Source organism: Camelus bactrianus, chromosome 3 (assembly GCF_048773025.1).
Source record: "Camelus bactrianus isolate YW-2024 breed Bactrian camel chromosome 3, ASM4877302v1, whole genome shotgun sequence".
Taxonomy (NCBI): Eukaryota; Metazoa; Chordata; class Mammalia; order Artiodactyla; family Camelidae; genus Camelus; species Camelus bactrianus.
Genome location: NC_133541.1, coordinates 92,288,742 through 92,309,523, shown reverse-complemented (window position 1 = coordinate 92,309,523; position 20,782 = coordinate 92,288,742).

The window sequence follows — 20,782 nt, the reverse complement described above, 5'->3', positions numbered from 1 at the left end:
CCCACCCTTAACACACTGGCAGTTCCAAAATAGCAATGAGTGAGAGACAGAGGAGGTGAGGTGGGAAAGAGCCAGAACCTCACCCCATACCCACAGCAGTCACCAACCTGGAGCAGTTTCAATATGGGAAATGGGCAAAGAATTGACCAAGGTCAGATCTTTATTATCACATGGTCACGACATTCTAATTACTGAATGGTGAGTGTGTCTGTGTCCTAAAGTGATTGCAGGACTGTCACTTAACAGTGAGCAAAGAAATCATGGGACTGCTGGAGTTTTCCTCCAGGGACAGAAGAAGCTGTCACCACTAAACCAAGCTTAAACACAAAATGCTAAATAAAAACAAAGCTGTGCTTTTACCATAATCCAAGCAGTGTTCTTTTTGAACAATGGTTGTGTATAACATTGATTTACAGGCTTTTAAGTCATTTTAATGATAAATATCACTCTGTTGATCATTTACAATGTATAAGACACTATGTTAAGCACATACTCTGTCAATCAAGTTTCTGGGGAGAAACAGAGACAGCCTAAGGGAATGCTGCAGAGCAAGGGTTCAGGAAAAATGCCCAGTCTCACTCCTAGCCCCCTCTGATCTTCTGTCTGGGCTCCCTACTGGCCAAACCAAATGAGGCAAAGGACAAGGAAGCCTCTTGTGGTCCATGCAGGTCAGCCTCCTGGGAAGGAGCAATGGGGAGAAGGACAGAGAGTGGATCTGAATGGGCAAATAAAGGTATCAGTGCACTTGTATATCTCATTTCATTTGCATAAGAGCTCTTATTATCCATACTTTGCAGATGAGGAAACTAAGGTCTAGAGAGATTAACCAGTTCAAGGTCAGAGGGTTACTAAGTGAAGAAGTCATATAGCATTCAACTCTGTCCAGAGCCTGTGTTCAAAACCACTGCTACACTACCAATGTGTCATCATTAAGACAGTTTCTACAAATATTACTATTGTGGCTAACTTAAATCATGGTTGCACTGACACAGTGGCCAAGGAAATGTTGGTCACAGAATAGAATAGCTAGCAAGTGTGACAAAACACAGGTCTTTAATTTTTTTTTAAATTTTTTACCGAAGTGCTCAAATCCAGGAATAACCTCACAGATGAACTAGAAAAGGAAAATGATCATTAGAGCCCAATTTGGGAATATATCCTTGGAATTTTTCATTCTTTGTTAAACATTTTTACCATATGTACCCCCACCATCTGACAAAGCCTGTAGATGCAGATGAAATACCGTTTTTCTTTCTAGTTGAGTGCCTTAAACTTTCAAGTGCTGAAATTAGATATGCTAGACATCATGTCAAACCAAATGGCAGCCAAGCTGACATGACCAGCCCACAGATAAAATGTGAAGCGTAATTCATACAAAAGTCTTTCCTTCCAGATGATTTAAAACCAGTCGTGACACTGAACCTATGTGCATTATACTGATGCAGCAAATTGAAATCTAATTTTTAAATTCCTCTAGGTAGTAGTTGTTCTGGTGTCACGAAGAATTATAGTGAAAATCACAGGATGCTTTTCAGTAATTCATCAAAAACAAATGAGTCTCAAAGAATAGAAATAACCAAGACTTCAAGATCCAGAGGAAACAAATAACTTGTACACATATGGTTTCTTGAAAGCAAAAATTGAGACAATTAAGAAAAACTGAATATGAAAAAATTAAGTTCAACACAGCCACAATCTAATTTCTAATAGTATACCAAAGGAAAAGTTAGTGCATAATTTTTATTTTTAGAAAAAAATTTAAAGGCTAAGCCCACCTGGAGCCCATGAGAAAATTTTGCTAAGTCTTCATAAAAAGAAATACAGATCTCTAAACACTGAAAAACACTGTGCCAAAGGCTTTAGTTTGTAGTACTAGTAAAAATCTACACATGCCATTTGAAACAGCAAGAAAAGACCCTGCACACTACACTTCTACTGACTTTCCCAACCTATTTAAGAGGGTAGGGGGAGCAGGACTGAAATCAAAGAAAGGTAAGAAGAAATTTCCTGAAGATGAATTAAATGAATTAAATCATGTCTCTTGATATCATCAATTTGCCCAGTCAGAGATTTGGTTGATCAGTGCCGCGTGAGTCCAGCCATCCCTGATGAGTTTCTGGGCGTGTGAGGGAAGAAGCCACCCTGAACGTCCAGTCTGGCAGAACCTTCAGATGACTCCAGGCCCACTCACCATCAGACTGCAGCCATATGGAAGACTATAAGTAAGAACTGTCTAGATTGTTAATTGTCAAGTGCCCGGCATAATCAGTGGGCAGAACCACAATATGATAATAAATTGTTTTAAGCCACCAGATTTGGGGGCACTTTGTAGCTCAGCAGTATATAACTAAAACATTGTATATAGTCCATCTCTGGGGAGAAGAATGTGCACAGCCTTTCACCCCATCTAATTATCCTTCATCAAAAAACCATGAAAGATAGAGTTTGGGGGAAAGTCACTGGGAAAGAGTTGCATGAAACATGGTATTTTCCTATCTAATGTTCACAAAATGTGAAAGATAGCATCTTAGTCATTACGTAGATTCCATAAACCCTCTCTGTAGCAAATACCTCCAGTAGCTACCGACAGATTATTAACTGGCCCAAGAGAGGACCCAAATGAATTTAATGTGGCAAAAAGTCAATATGTACATTTCTTCTGGTATGTATGACAATAAGGCAACTGAAGATGCAGCCATTAACAAAGTCACAAGGAGCCACCAGGTCACCAACTGAGAAGTACTGGTGCATAACTGGAGTTCAGGTCCAACAAATCTTGTACAAAAATGAACCAGGATCTCATGAACAAATTCAGCTCTCTAAACAGGAGTTGTTTTGTGAAAAAAGATCCAGTTAATTATCCTATCTCTTAGTTGTTAGCAGAGATCATCTGGGCTGACAAACTGCTTTTGGTCCTGTTGTGTTTGCTGGTGAAAACAGGGAACGCTAAATGTTTAGAAAATCTGAGTTACTTCAAAAACTATAGCTGCTCAGCAAACATGAATTAGAATATTGCTAGCTTCAATTCCAAGGAAGCCTCTCTGTAAAACTTGCCATAAGATCTTACTTCTGTTACTATTTCCTTTGTAGTTTGGATCTGGGGTTTGGGGGGAATAGGGAGGGTACTCTTAAACGTCCTCCAAGAATAGTGTCACACAGCTATTTAAGAAGCTGTGAACATTTAATGCCACACAGAAAACTGAATAAAAAAGTACCTAATTATTTTTAAAATTGGAGGGTTGTCAGCGAGATCAGCACTATTAGTGCTCAACATCACCAATCTCTGTCACCTCCTCAATGACTCAGTTTTAGAAAAGGCAGGCAGAAATAACTAACTTGAATTTCTTGACCATGGTAGGGAATCTCTCTCTACATGAAACCATTAACTTGTAGAATTATAGGGATGTGTGGGGTCTGTTACATTTAGCAGGCTATTAGTGGCTTTGTAGGTTAGTGTGGATTTTTGAGTAATAAACTAACATTTCCAAACAATGTGAGACTTAACCAGGGAAATCTGTTTCAAATGACTCGAATGCTACATTATGAATGTAGTGATGAATTACTTTACATACTGACTTGTTAGAAGTAACGGCGTACAGAGAATTCACAAAATTTATACTGGCAAATTCAACACACTTCTGTTTTACTTTCAACCAAAAACCCTAAGGATTGAAGCATCATCTGATATTAGTTTTCTATTGGTTGCAGAATCTTCCACAGAAATGATAGGCTAAAACATTTGGAAAACAACATATGCCAGCCCAGTTAGGCTCCCTGTTTAGGTTTCATTTCATTTGTTTGGTATAAATATGTTGACATTAATTTTCTTTTGGTCTCTGTACAAGTATACTTTACAAAATTGGAAATATGCTATATAAAAATAAGAGATTTAAGTGTATATGGAAATTTAATACGACATCAAAATAGCATTTTGAACTAATGGATAAAATGAATTTACTTTTTAACTGGTTGTTTCAATTAGATAGCCATTTAAATAGAAGAGGAAAAAACTAATGCTGGAATCAAATATGTTGATTTTAAACAATAACATTTAAAAGGACTAGAAGAAAATATGGAAGACTTTCAAATACTTATTTTCATATTAGGGAAGATCTTTCTAAACAAAGCACAAAAATAAAAAAGAAGACAGATAAATTTCACAATGCAAAAACTTAAGTTTTAATGGTTAAACAAACAAACAAAAACTTACTCAAAGATAAAAGACAAATGACACTAAGAAAAAAATATCTTCAACCAATACCACAGCCAAAGGATAATTTTCCTCAATAAAAAAGTGCCCTTAAAAATCTATTAGAAAAACACCAACAAAGCAATTGTTAACATGAGGAAAGGATATAAGCAAACCCTCCATACACACACATATACACATACCAATACAAATATATGTAATTGAAGACGAAGTTAAAATAACAGTAAGATAACATTTGAACCTATATGACAAAGATTTAAGTTTCCTTACACACACTGTTGGTGAAGGTGTTGAACAAATAACCACGTACATATTGTTGGATAGGGTATAAATTGCTTTAACCCAGATGTTTTCAGACATCTTAGAAGCTTTGTTACTATCACAAATGAAATACAGTTGATCCTTGAACAATGCAGGTTTGAACTGCATGGATCCATTTATACATATACATGGATACTTTTCAATAGTAAACACTGTAGTTCTATGGGGTCCATGGTTGGTTGCATTCGAGGATATGAAGGGCTGTTTATAAATTATATGCAGATTAACCCCTGCATTGTTCAAAAATCAGCTGTAAAGTCAGGTCCTGTTACCCTTGGTAGTGATGGTCTATAAAGTTGCCACAAACACTCAAATGGCAAATCATGAATCATTGTTCCTATGGGAAATACAGAATTAGGTATCTGTAAGCCTCTGGTCACAATATTTTCATCGTTTGATCAACACATAATCTTGTTTTATGTGTATTTCTCTTTGACCTTATTTAATATATATTGTTGATTCATTAACATTCATCATTCAGCCAATAGCACCATAAACTCATGTCTAAACAAAGCTTATTTATCCAACACATGCATTTTCTTGTTAGGCACAGTATAGCCTTTATGTGCTTAGGAACACTAGACAGCACTTCAGGACTATGCCTGGGAGACATTTTAAATAGCAAAAGCACCAACCCAAATCAAAAAAAAAGAATAAAGAATAAAACACAGCACTAAATAGATCTCAAAAAGGACATTCGCTTACAGTATAACAGCTGAAACAAGAAAGCAGAGCATTTCCTTGTTCAACCACAGCTAGGAAATGTGCATGTCAGGCAGCTCAGATATTTTGCTGCTCTGCACATGTCCACAAATGACCACAAGAACACAGCAAGAACTGATTTTACAGTTACAAATACATTTTGTCAAGTAAGTGAAATCATAAACATGGAATCTGCAAATAATGAGGATCAATGTATACATGCCCTATTAAGCCAGGAATTTCACCTATAAAAATGTGTCCTACAGATATGTTCACCCATATGTATAAACTGCTTTCATAAGGCTAATCATAGCAACATTGTCATAAAACTTTAAAAAAAAATCTAAAAATCCACTGGTTACATAACTTACGATTGACCTATGAAAAGAAATGAAATACTATGTAGTACTATTATGCATATATTAATGCATATAAGAATAATATGTATATAATGCATGTTATAAATATATATGTTTAAATTTTAAAAAGCTAGAATTAAAAAAATTAAAGATAATTTATGTAACCAATTCACTATAAATTTCTGATAGAACACCTGAGGTAAGAGACACAGTTTAAGACTCAGGAAAGTGACAGTGAACATCTGGGCTGGAGATCTACTTTCTATTGTATATTCTTATGCACTTTTTGGAGAAAAAATAATTTGATGGGAACTGAATTTTTTTTATGTGGCATCCTCAAACTGGAAGAATTCCATCCTCCCTTTGACAGAAGAGGCCTGAATTTTCCCAAGATTCAAAGATTTGGAAGAAGGGGAGAAAGCAGCAAAGCAAAGCTGACTAAATAGGAAATAGAAGAGGGAAATCAAGTGTTGGCAGAAGCCAGGTCTACAACAAATACCAAAGAGAAGGAGTAACTAACTATGTCATGTGTTGCTGTTAAATCAAATCAGATAAAGATTGAAAAATAATCATTGGATTCAGCAATGTGGAAGTTATTGATGCCCTTACTAAGAACAGTTTCAGTAAAGTGGTGGAGACAAGAAAATTCAGACTGCGGTGAGTTTAAGGGAAAATGAATGGAGAATCAGAAAGAAAAGTAGACAACCCTTTCAATTTGCCACAGAAGCAAAGGAATAGGGTTGTAGTGAGCAGAGAAAGCAGAGTTAATAGATATTTTTTTCAGAAGGGAGGAATAAAATGTTTATACTCTGATGACAATGATCCACAGAGAGAAAAATAAAAAATCATATATATAGAGAAGGGAGAATGTCAGAGGCAGTTGAATAAATTAAGCACAGTGACACAATAAACAGTAACTCCAGCCTGTAATGTCTGCCTGCTCTGCTCCGAGTAATAATTCTTTACAAAGATTACATATTTGAGGGCTACAGGATCACTGTCTATGATATGAGGAATATGGAACCAGTTTCTGATCATCCAATAGAGCTAATCCAACAGAGCATTAGAAATATATTCTGTAACAAGCACTATCAAATGCAAACAGGGATACAACAAGTATGTTAGGCTCTCTCAGACTACAATGATAAATACATGTGCATTTACTTCAGGTGGTAGGATTTATTGTAAGGACAAAAGGAGGAAGATGAGAGACAGAAAGTATTCTGAAAAGATACACAGCTGGACTCTGGGAGGACTGGAATGTTTTTGAAGGTCATGTAAAGTCTGAACAATTATCAAGATCAACTGTCATCCCCTGCTCAGTACTTCTACTCTGATACACCTGTGGCAGCTTATTTCTTCCCTGCCTCCCCTGTAGCTGTGTCTACTTCCCTATAATTGTTGGGGTTCTCTCTCCAGTCTCCCTTCTGCTATCTTATGAGGCATCCTATCAATTTCCCTCTGTCAGTTGCCTTTACCCACCTCGTAATGTATTTGTGTGTGTGTGTGTGTGTGTGTGTGTGTGTGTACCTGCACCTGCATGCCGTTCAGGCTTCCTAAAAGAAATTTGAGCAATCCTCACATGACCCTTTCAGTAAGCCTTTGAATCAGCTCACATCAGAGACCATGAAAGCTCACTGATGGTCAGAGGTAAACTTGAAGAAACCTGCTTTGTCCAGGGCAGCAGAGTTAAATGAAAAAATGAAGGTGACCTATGGATAAAAAATGTACATGGACTGCTTTTTGTTTTTAAGATAAGGCTGTGTGTACAACAGCATGGGTTTGGTGGAGAAGATGAACACTAACAGTGTCACATGGAGACTTGCTGAAAGGAACAGTCTGAGAAGGGAAACTGCCAAAAGTGTCCTTCAGTATAGCAGACATTGGAAGACTCACAACTATCAACAGAGAAAAGAGTTCTATGTAATGCTCCCTTTTAAAAGTAGTGTGATTTCCTTAGTCTCATAAAGACTCGCTACACACACCCAAATTTGTGGTAATAAGCTCCAGAGAACTATTTACAAATATCCTTTATATATATGTATTTCATAATCAAGCTTGATTTTAGAAATCAGAAGGTATAGCACAGGGAACTATATTTGATATCTTTAGTAGCTTACAGTGAAAAAGAATATGAAAATGAACATATGTATATTCATGTATGAACCAATGCGCTGTACACCAGAAATTGACACAACATTGTAAACTGACTGTACTTCAACAACAAAAAAAAGAAATCAGAAGGATATGCAATAGTGGTGATTCATAGTTCAGCAAGAACCCAACTACTGAATACGATGTACTCCTTTCAGATTTTAAACCCCTTCTCATTATTGTTGTCCTGTCTCTACCTCCATATTCCTATGCCATAGTCAACCTTTTTTTCTTTCTTTAGTGAGAACACACATTTTGAAAACTGGGAAGAGAGGACATCTGAGGTTACAGGTAGACCTGTGTGGGAGTGTCTGTTACAGACAGTGCTTCCTGTGGTGTAAAGTTTGAGACACAAAAATAAAGAGAAAAAAAGTAGTAGCTCTAAGAATTATAGAAGGAATCCTAAAAGAAACTGAAAAATTCTTTCTGCAATAAATTGCAAGGCCATTAAAATAATAACACAGAGTCATAAATAAAAACAGGAGATAAAACACTAAAAAATATCTGATTCACATAAAAAATAGCAGAAGGGGAAGAAGAGAGAAATAAAAAGAAGATGGAACAAACAGAAATCAAACTTTTCAACAATTACATTACATATAACTGGACTAAACACTCCAATTAAAAGGCACAGATTGTCAGAGTAGATAAAAATGCAAGACCCAATTTTATGTTATTTATAATAAACACAATTTTAATTAAGGATACACACAGGTTGAAAGGTGTAAAATTATCTACCCTGTCACAGCTATGCATGATAAAGCTGGTATGGCCATACTAAAGACCCAGATGGCTATTCAAGATAAATAATATTACCAGAAATAGAAAGGACCCTACCATGATGATAAAAATGGTAATTAATCAAAATAGAGAAAAAAACCTAAAGTGTGTATATATTTAATATCAAAGTGCCAAAAACATAAGGAGATAGGGGCAGGAGGTGGGGGCAAATAGAAAACTATAGGGAACTACAGACATTTGATAAAAATATGAACAGCCCATTTTAAAAATCAGCAAAAGACTTAAACACTTTACAAAAGAAGACATGTAAATATCATGTATGCAGTAATTTATTTTAAATGTGTTAAATATCACTAGCCATCAGGGAAATGCAAATCAAAACCCCAACGAGACAACACTGCATACCCACTAGAATGGCTGTAATAAAAAAAAAAATTGACAACACCAATGCTTAAATGACCTGGAGTAAGTGGAATTCTCATGCATTGCAGATCAGAGGTTAAAATGCTATAATCACTTTAAAAAATCATTTGGCATTTTCTTAAAAAGTTAAACATACATTTATTCATACCCAGCACTCCTAAGTATTTCACTCCTAACTTTTTACCCAAGAGAAGTGAAAGCTTATATTCACAAAACAGCTTGTACATGAATGTTCATAGTAGTTTTATTAATAACAGTTCCAAACTGTAAACAACCCAGATGACCACCAACAAGAGAATGGATTATTAAAAAAAAACTATAGTATACTCCTATAATGGAATACTTCTCAATAAAAGGAATGAATTACTGTTATGCAAAAACATAGATGAATTGTGAAAATATTATGCTACACGAAATAAGTAGACAAAAAAAAGTATGTATGTATGATTCCAATTATATGAATTTGAGAATAAACAACACAAATGTAAGGGGCTAGCAATCACGTTAGTGGTTGTTTCCGAAGGAACTGACTATGAAAAGGAGTGGAGTTTCCAAAATGATGGAAATATTCTGTTTATTGATATGCACCCATCAAAACAAGACTGAATGGTACACTAAAAATCTGAGCATTGCACTGTATGTAAACTTTACCCTAATTTGAAAATAGAAAAAAAATCTACTTGCAAAGCTAAATTAACCCTGAATCCCAAGCCTTTTTCTGCTAATATTGTTGGTTTTTTTTTTTAATGTAATGATATATTTTATCTTCATATTACTGGAGAGAATAAAGATACTATTTCCTTAGTAAGGGAATAGTTTATATTACTAATATTTTATAATAGTATACCAATAATATATACTACATATAGTGCATCTATAATAGTGTTAGTATCAATATTGTTTACTTTCAGTTTTAGCTCAGTTAATATACTGATTAATTATAAGAACTATAAGTTAGAATTATACCACTAGTGCATTTTTTTTTGCCATGAACATTTCCAAAGAGTGAGAGGGGAAAATGCCCTTCTTAGTTGACACAGTCCCTTTCCAGTAATACTAAAATTACATCCCTTCACAAAGTAGGAGGCTAACATAATGTGATAAACTCAGACCTTATTATAAAACAAACTATACATAATGGAAAGTGTTATTTCAGTAATAACAATTTAAATCCTCTGATGTACACAATCAGTTCAAATCAACAATTCTTGATCTGATTCAATTTCAAAGAATGTCACAGCCAAATGCAGACAAATTAGTCAAGTGACATTTACTGGCCTGATAAATCAGTGGCTCCAGTTGAATACAACAAAAATACACTCCTGAACTGTGCTTCAGGATCTATTGAAGTCAGGGAAAAACAAAATCAGTCTATTGGCATGGCAGCATTAATTTGCCCCAAAGGACTATTACATCTTCAATTTTTATCTTAGCCTTGGCCTCATGTCTTTCTATCCTGAGATATAGTTAGGGCAAAGTTCTTAGAGAACTAAAGAGCTAGAATTGTTTCATTCTGCATCAGACATGCTCAGGAATGCTGCCGGCTAGTTATAACTAATGACCAGGTTGCAGACCTATCACCGCTTGGTCTATGACCAGGCAATCAATAGACACGACCTGTGTAGAATGCAAGTCCAGTGTTTCGAGAAAAGTTGCAAGAAACGGTTTTAAACTAAGGCAAACAAATACTCTGTTATTCATTTTGTTCACATCAGTTTCAGAAGGATGTCAAGCCCCCACAAAATCTACAAAATAATCTTTCTTACATTGTAATATCAGCATTTCAGTATGTTTCAGTAATGTAACTACATGTTCAGTAAGATTCACTAGAAGATGCCAACAGTAACAGATAATTTTTATAGAAGACCTTTAGAAGATAATGTTCTCAAGGCACATTTAGTGTAGAACATCAAAGGTTTAAGGAATGAATCTAATATACTAGGTCTATTTTTCTTATTTCACTTATTACCAGTGGAAGTTTTGTTTCATTGGAAACATTATGTTTAAGAATATGCACAGAAAATATTTATTTGATCCCTTTCATTAATGTAATGTAGTGTCATCTCAAGTGCACCAAAGGATATCACTAGTTTGTCCCCAAACTGGTTTACACTACACCACTTCACTTTATTTACATTTACATTACATTTACACCATTTTGCTCCTATGTAATCTTGAATTGCATCATTTCTGGAAATTGACCACCAAGGAAGTCTTTTAATTTGCATTAACTACTAAGAAGCTTACTTACTACTGCTAGATTTTATAAAAGTTCAAAAATTTGAAGAACAAAGTCTTCAGAAAACAAAGTTTCATCCTGTGTAACAGCTGAGCAATTTACTTATTTACGATACTCTAGGAAATTTATGGTATTTCCTGCCTTGAAATTTCTTTTGTCCCCCAAGCCCACACAAACCTTAGCCCAGTACAATCAAGGTCATGGTGTTGCAACAAGTAGAACTCTAGGATCCTAAGGAATCCAAGTTACATACTGTCACACGGTCTCATTGATTCATTCATTCACTCAGCTGTCATTTATCGGGCACTTAAAATGACAGAAGCATTTTGTGCTTTTGATCCACGTGCCTCTTGCTCAACTGTGCGTCTGCTTAGGGAATTCTCCCATGGTGAGGAATAGACCCTTCCCGTTTCTACATTTGTTCTCACTTTAAAACTCCTGGAAGTGAAAAACTACCACCAGTTCCAAAGTCTTTTCTGTTTCTGCTAGGAAGTCCAGTGAAACGAAACCCAAACACAAAGCTCACGTCTAACCTCAACAAGCACACGTCCTCTAGGCAAGCATGCGCATGAAGCAGTGCTCTACCCCTGGCTACTCCCTGTCCTCCTGGAAAAGTAGTGTGAGATACACAAAAAAACACCATTGTTCTTCTGCTTTACCACAGTATAGTTTGGAATGTTTATTTACTGACCAACAAATTGATTGTTATACTGGTGGGACTGCAAAATAACTCTACTCAAAATGGTCAAGAAAGTGAAAAGTTAACCCAATGAATGGTAGAAAATATATGTAAATCATAAATCTGATAAGGGATTTGTATACAGACTATATAAACATTTACAAGTTGTTCTGAGGCAGAAGAACCAGCAGAGAAGACTAAGAAAGAGAACTTTACCTACAGGAGGAAATTTGGGAGAAAGTAGTTTCTCAGAATCCCAGACAACCCAAAAACTGATTTTTAACAGTGAGTGATCATCTGCATTGAATGCTGCTTCGAAATTCAAGTAGGATGAGAGCAGAAACATGACCACTGTGACTGTAGCACCAAGAAGATCTTTAATTATCATGGAATGGAGTGACAATCTAGTTGGGACGATTGAGAAAGAAATAGGATGGGAAGATTTGGACAAAGTGACCATAGTCTTCTTTTAAGAAATTCTGTAATGAAAAAGAGGCTGAAAAACAATGATCTGTATCCAGAATAAAGACACTAGACCTATACATTAAGAATAGTATAACAGAGCAATTTATGGTATACAGCTAAAAGGAACAATTGTAGAAATTAATTTCTTGAGAAGGGAATGTAAGGAAGGGTTTCAGACTACAGGTGGTATGGTTGACAAGTGAAAAGGCAGAGAATGTGGATACAGATGCAAAAAGGATGATATATCAGTGAGTCAGAAAATGAGGAAACTCTCATTTGATTCTGAAATGAAGTTATTAGATAGGGTGAATGAACTAAGATGGAGTTTAGAGGTTTGAAGAGAAAGAATATGATGGGGTTACTTAATAGTGTTGAGTAATCATCTGTGTTTCTAAATCTACAGTGAAACCTGTTAGCAGGTTACTGTAATGTTGTCCACACTAATCCTTAATCAGATACAGGAACGGAGAAAAGAGACTGCTGGGTTCAATCAGAGGTGAGACGCTACAAGGTAAGGGGTGGGGGGGAGAGTGACAAGGAGATATGGCTAAAGTGTTCAGAAAGATCCATTAAAATAATGGCCTTTGAAATACTGGCTGGTTAAGGAGAAATGTCAGGGTATGACATGATGAATAGTGAAAAAGTGACAGGATCAACAGAGGTCTTGATGAAAAAAAGCTGATGCATTGTGGTTAATTAAAAGGGAGCTAAAAGGATAAGAAGTGACAGAGAATGAGGGTGTTTAAGGCCAACGCACAGTTGTTGATGAAACAAAGAAATGAGCACGGGGATGAGGGAGGTGTGATGTAAGTACGAAAATAGCATTAATTGAGAGGAAATGAAGAGAAGAGAGACTAGATGTCAGATGAAACCTTCTCGTGAATGTTCAATTTACCAAGCAGAAAGACAGGATAAGGTAACAAGAAAGAATAAGCCAGATACTAAAGTCATCAGTGATTGAAAAGGGTGAGCAGGAAGTCAGCAGAAAATAGCATTAAGTATCATTAATTTGTGGCAAAAAACTTCTGCAGTAAGCTTCAACTGTTTTTGAGGCTTGTGGGAGGAGAAACGGTTTGAATATGGCAAACAGACCTACACGTACAACTACCCTACATCAAAACTGTAAGGTATGGTTTCAGAAAGCAGTCCCCACTTGACAGAGATGAAAGGGAAGTCTTGTCCTCAGAGAACACTGGTGACAGTCAGTGCAAGATAATCACTGTGCCATTAGGAAGGTAGAGATAATGCAGAATTATCTGAAAATACACTCTAAGTTCCAAAAAAGACAGAGGGAGATTGGGAAGAATGGAAGTTGGAAAGTGATTTGATCAAAGACATGCAGAGGTGTACAGAGATGAAGGTTTGTCCAGGTACTGATAAATAACCTTAGATGTTTGGCTATTTGCCAATGGTTCTCCAAGGGATAGTTTAGTACAGGAACCCTCTATGGGAGGGTTCAAGTAGAGACTATGGAAAATTACCTGGATAAAATGGATGCCTGAAGTAATCACAGGGAGAAAAATAAACTAATGTCCAAAGCGTAAGCACAGTATGAATTACAAAAATATTTGGGATCGCAAATGGCAGTTTGCCCTCCAGAGAATGTCTGTATTCGTAAAATCTTTCATTTTTTTAGTAATACTTTCCCCCTTCTTTAATTCTCTTTCTGTATTTTTATATGCATCATCCCACTTGGTAGTATATTAGTCTTGTGGAGAACACACAGAAATCAATGCATTTTGTTAGAGAGGATGTCAGGACTTGAAACAGATCCACTAGAAATCCCAAGGCTTATACACATATTGAGAAGAATTGATCAAGGAGAAATTGTTCTCCCTGTGCTTTCATTCATTCTTTTTTTTCCTTAAAAGCACGAGTTTATGAAAAGTCCTAAAAACCAAGTGTGAAAACTCATGCCTGGGTTAGGAAGCAGTAAATCTTTTTAGCTGTATGTGGAGGCACACTAGGAGAAATTGCCACTAATAAATCAGGGATTGCTTTTTACAGTTATATGTACTTGTGCAATAATTTGTTGTAGAATTTAGGGTCCATAACTCTAAATCAGAATGCCATCTGTTTTATAGGAACATTTTTATCCCTCAGAAACAAATTCAGAATTTGTAAACACTAAGTAGGAATGTGTATACTCACTTGGAATATTAGAAACTTGGAAAGTACTAGTTTAATCTTATAAATTATTACTATTATGAAGTTAATAGGTAGAGTAATGAATAAAGTCTATACATCAGTTCACTTCTTTAAAGATTCCAGTTAAATGAACTGAAGAATATTTACTGAATCCTACTAACACTGCGCAGTGAAAATACACTGCTTTATGGTGGTTTCTATTCTCCATACAATTTTACTATATTATTAAGTAATGCAAAATAGTAATCAAATGCCTGTTAACCCAGTGCACTGTCTTAGGTACTGAGATCTAGCAGTGTCTGCCTTCATATGCTCAAACTCTTAAGGGGAGAAAAAAAAATCCAGCTTAATAGTTATTGAGTCTTCATGCCAGGCAATGAATTATCTCATTCAGTCTTCACTCTATGAGGTAAATGTTATTACACCATTCCTGCTATTTTACAGATAAAGCTGAAATATTATGATGGAGTCTAACAGACTTTTAGAATGTATGCTTGTACTTAATTTTATGAAAGTCAAGTAGATACATGAAGCCTCTAAGGGATTCCCCACTTACCCAACACAAAGCAGTTGTAGAATAAATATAACTGCAATTCTAAGCAGTGCATCAGTTGTTCCCTCAATTTTTACTGAAGCAAGCGTGATGATCACTAATCAGTATCAGTAAAAGGTATGGGAAGAAATATTGAGTGGTTTCATAATTAAATATAGCATCTAAATCAACATTGTGAATATTTCCTTCAAAAATTGTCTTTGCCCTATCCTGAAGCACTCTAGATTTAAATTATATATTTAAAATAAATGATCTTCTATGCTTATCATTTAGCAAGCTATTTCCCATTCTCAAGAACATTTTTCTCATTTAGAGGAATTGAAACAGTTACCCCAAAGTGAGAAAGCTGTCTCTACCCAGTTTTATATGATGTAGAATCAAGTCACATCAAGCAGTTTAACAGTTGGCTTCTCAAGTGTCTACCACTGTGGTAAATACATCCTTTAGTTATCAAGATATTCAAGAAGACTTAAAAAAATCTATTTTTCCTATTGATATTTAATTTTTTTGGATAGTTCATTAACAATCAACAAACAGAAATAAGTATACTATTTTATTAACTTTCTTTAATAAACCTTTCTAACATTTATACATTAAAAAAGCTATGGTGTTTTAGAGATAGTAATAATAATAATAATAATAATAATAATACCTGTCTGATTGTTTATATAGAGAAAAAAATATAATGTACCAATTTCAGCTGTTTTTTACCCCATATATTTTAAATATATTTAAGGTAAGATTCCTAAAGATCACAAAATATTTCCTTAAATTTCTAGTGTTAAAGTGTTAACACCATAAACTTTCTATTTGAGATAAAAGAGTGGATTTAAATTGTTCCATCACAATTAGAATCTTTAAAGTATTTCAAAAAGTTCTACCATGTTCTGAAAATCACTGTAAAGAAACTATCCTATGGATATGGATGTGAAATAATTCTAATGTGAAATATCTATTTCTCAAAATTACACCAAAATATGACTTTAGTTATACTTAGAAAGTTAAAATACAGATGCATCTTGAAGTTTTAAACTCATGGCTTAAGTTAATCAACTATTTTCTAGATTATTTAACTTAAGCATTAGTCTTAATTAAAAAATCCATATACCACTGAAATTTCAATAATGTCATAAATAATGAGGTAAATTTATTTTAAGAATTTTTCCTTTATATCGATACACTGAACTTTTAGACAGGGAATGTTATAATATTTTTTTCCCCATGGAAAGTGAAATAAATCTTAAATTTAAAATACTAATAGAAATGCAAATTTCAGAAAAAGAAACTTTTTATTAATTTAAAAAGCAAAAATTAAAAACTGCTTTGAGTTAGTTTTCTAATTTCCAAAGAACAGCATTTCACATTTTTGGAAAGCAATATGGTAATATTCCAGGTACAGAGGGCCTCTAGGATCCAGGTGGAGAGTGTAGCTCAGTGGCAGAGTGTGTGCTTAGCATGCATGAGGTCCTAGGTTCAATCCCCAGTACTGTCATTAAAAAAATAATAATAAATAAACAAACAAACCTAATTATCTCTCCTTCCCCCCCAAAAAAACCCCAAACAGAAGGCCTCTAGGATTAAAAAAAATAATCGTATTCAAAAATACATAGACATTGCTAATCATGATTTGATTCACAATGTATGCTCTGTTGGCTATTTGTTAAACATTATGGTATGGCTCAGTGTTCCAGCCTGCTCACACCTGAAAAATCCACTAACAGATGTTTCATACCGAATGCTAAATCAGCATCTTAGTAGTTTCTAGGTAATGTTAATGCCTGGAAGCAATGCCCTGGGAAAGAGGAACATTTGCTTGTAAACTTTTAAAAAGCAGATTCAAGTCTATGCAATTTAGTCATGGCTTCCTTAGTTTACTACCGGGGCACATGTGTATTATTTTGAATTGGTTGTGTGGAAAGTCAAAGTTAGATAACCACCTTATAAACCTATCTCTTAAAATCTCCCTTCTCTTTTGGGATCCACTAGGAAGTCTCCAGAAAGCAGGTTAAGAAAGCTGTGTACAGGGCCAGGAAGGTACTAGGAATCTGTCCCTTAAGAATTAGTTTGAGTGATGTTTCTACTTCAGGGTTCTCAGAGACATATAATCATACTTTTCTATATCTTTCTATTATATAATTGTTTTTTTCTGATTATACCAGAAATACAAGCTACAAATAGAAAATTCGGAAAATACAAAAAATAAAAATACTTCATACGGTAATATAATCAAACATGTTAATTAAAGGAAACTAAATGTAATTAATATAACATAGCTCACTGTCCGTTAACACAGAGACAGCATGACATTTTTTAAATTTAAGATCCGTGTTTAAAGCTCACTACTTTGTAGCTATAGCATTTTTCTTAGTGATGACAAGCGTATTCTTCACGTTTTTCTAGATAGAACCTCAAGTGAACAGGAAAGGTTGGCAGGGCAACAGAGAAGACCACTCCCATGGAAAACTTGTTACCCAACATGAAACTAGTTACAGACAGGTCACAAAACCAAAAGGAAAATTCCATGTTCCCTTCCCAGTCTGCGAATGCATCCCAGCTAAACTGGAAACATGTACTTTCTCCAGATGGTTTTGGATTTCCTCATTCTTCCTCTAGTAAGAAGACCTGAGTTAAATCCCATGGGCATTTCTTTTACAATCCCTTTGGTCCATATACATTCTTTCCTACTTATGGAGGAACACCAAGTACTCTGATTTTGTTACTGTGTAACGCCTTATATGACTCTCCAAGATTTGGCAAGAAATTTGATATTATAGGAAAGTTATAGAAAGAGTAAAGAGGAAGTTAAAGGATTATTTTCAAATACAGTGATACTTTAAAGAATAAATTTTCTGGGGTTACAGTTTCCTTTGAATGATGAGATTCAGTGTTAAAAAACAAAACCAGTAAATCAAGTGAAGCCGACTAGTCCAAATACGTGACTGTGGTCCTTTCTTTCTGCTTTGGCTCAACGAAAAGTAAATTGGGAATAGCCTTGGAAAAGAAATTAAGTTGAAATACCTATCTTCTTGATACCACCCTCCCTCCCTTCTTTAGGATTTCCACCATCATCTTATTCTCCTCACTCTACACCATGAATAGAGACCAAATCTGATAAACCCACTTACGCTTATTCATTTAGCTACCAATTATACTTCAGTGTGATTTCCCCCACTTTATATACTAAATTAACCTAGAATTCACATATTAGGTCTTTTAACCCTACTTGTAGAATGGAACTCTTTCCCAATCTAACAGTTCTTAATTAGCAAATAGGAAGCTATTTGACAGAGTTAAAGGATAGCAGTTCTAAAATCATGCTCATACATGCTTTCCTAAAGATAAAAATAATCTGTTTTTTCAGGGTGGCTCCATTTTCTGCACGATTTAGAGGCCCAGTCATAAGCTATGGTGCTAGAAGGCTGTTTGGGGGAATTGCCAGTGGCAGAGTAAGCATGACCTTCCACCGTCGGCTTCTGTTGAAGACTTGTATCTCCTACCTTTGTGATGCCTCCTCTAAGATACCCCACCCCTCTGGAACTCCAGGCATCCCGAGTCTGGCACGTGGAAGGTTCCTAATAACTCTTCTGAACCTCCTCCTGCTTCAGACACTCTCAGATATGTATTTGATACCTCTCAAGATATTTGTGTTTAAAGATATATTTACTTTAAGCCGTTGCCCCCATACCTAAGCCTCTTTATCTATCTAACTGAAAGTATCCCCATGAATCCAGTGTAGGTATTCCTACAGCACTTGGGTTGTAATGCATCTCTCTCTTCTGTTCTTTGTTGTTAAACAGGCAATGGGGTGTGGTGTTTAAGGTTACAGACTTTGGAGTCAGGCCACGCTTACAGTAAACATCCAATAAACGGTAGCAAACTGTGTAGTGCTTTTACAATTTTTAGCTTACACAGCACTTTGTACATGGAGAGAATATGTACCTTATTCACTGTGTCAATAAATATACTGGTCATTTCTCCTAAGCTCCTACCTTCTTGTTAGTGAGGACAGAATCACAATCTAAAACTAGTCCAAGATTACTATGATCTAATAAATTTAAAGGATGCTTTAGATAGCAGTGTTTCAACTCTTTCAGATAAAAATTCTTGGATTCTCTGGAAATCCCTTCATCATCCTGATAGGATGGTTTCACAGAGGTAGAGAAGAATCTAGGTCTTGGTTATGACACCCTCAGCATTCTCTGGTTTTCTGGATGAGGGTCCACTTGGATATTCTTGTCCTGCTGGACAGTCATCAGTTAATCCTCATCTGGGCTCCCTGATTTTAGTCAGGGGAGTCATGACCCATCAGTCACACTCTCAGTTCCCACTGGAGCTAAGAGCAGTTCTGAAGTCTGGCCAAAACTTTAAATGGCCCCAAAGTGGCCTGTCCTGTCACCTTCACTGCACCTTCCCCCAATACAAAAACACTGGTAAGTGCTTCAGCCGGACCTTCAGCTGTGTCTATGTCACATGGGAAACAAGTGTGATGGGACACCCCCTAGTTCTGCCTGACCTCTCTGTTTTGATAAGTTGACGTGACCGTGCCCCAGGTTGGGAAAGCAGTAGTCTATGGCAGGGCTTTTGTTTCTAGGGCAGTAAAAATGGGGTGTGTGTGTGTGTGTGTGTGTGTGTGTGTGTACTAAAGACTTAAAAACTCCCCGACTCTTTCAGTTACCCTCACTTATCTAACATGTGTATCCCTTTCTGTGCTGAAATCTGGATTACAGGAATTCGAGTCATTAGTCTATGCTCTCTGTTCTCTCTCCCTTTGTTTTTCTGTACCATGACTGAAAGAGTGGTCTTCTCCCCTTTTTTCTTCTTTGCTTGACTACCATGTTTCTTTTGAAGTATCGAAGCAAGAAATCAAGGATTTTTTAAACAACTGTTCCACAATAAATTAGCTTACGTGCAAAATCCAGTTTTTTAATGTTGGAAGCCAAATTATACTCTAGGCTTGCACTCTGCATTCTTTCTCTAATAGGTACTAATCTCCATCCAGATGGATGGATGTTTCTTGTGCTTATGTGCTCCTAAAGGCAAAAGAAAAAGCATATCGATAATTTTCGAAACACTATTCCCTTTTCAGCTATGATTCTAATCTTCAGGGCATACTCTTTTATTACTGTTCTGGGTTTCCTTTTCAGTAGATGAAATAGAACACCTTCACCTTTAGCAGTAAAATGATGTAAAAACAATGAGAGTTATTTTTAGGAAAAGCACTTGGTTAGAGAATTGGAGGCTAGATATATATTCTTCAGGTTACCACTGGTCTAAAATTCTGTTGCTACGATTTCAACAATCAGAACTCTGTATCTCATTCCTGTTCCCATGGATTCAACTGTGTGAAACAATGCTCCCTTTTCAACTGCTTCCATTCCTGCACCATAAAATCTATTTTCCCCACAGCAGCTAAAATGACCCTTCTAAATTGTAAGTTGGATTATGCCTACTCTGCTTAAAACTCTCAAACGGCTCACTGCCTCACTTGTAATAAAGCCAAATATTTTACCATGGCTCACTGGGCTCTGTAGGTGTTTTGGTGCAAAATTCTGGTGCACGCCCATCTCTCTAATTTATTTCCACCCACCCTCTCTCAGTCCCTAAGCATCAGCCTCAATGGCCTCCATGCTGGTTCCCCAGAATGTCAAAGTCAACTTCTTTTGGATTATAACATATAGAAAGAAATATAATTGACTTCATGAGTCGATATACACAAATATGTACACACATGAAGGAAATATGGAAAACTATGTGTACTTCCTGCAACAAACTCTGACATCTTTGCAAA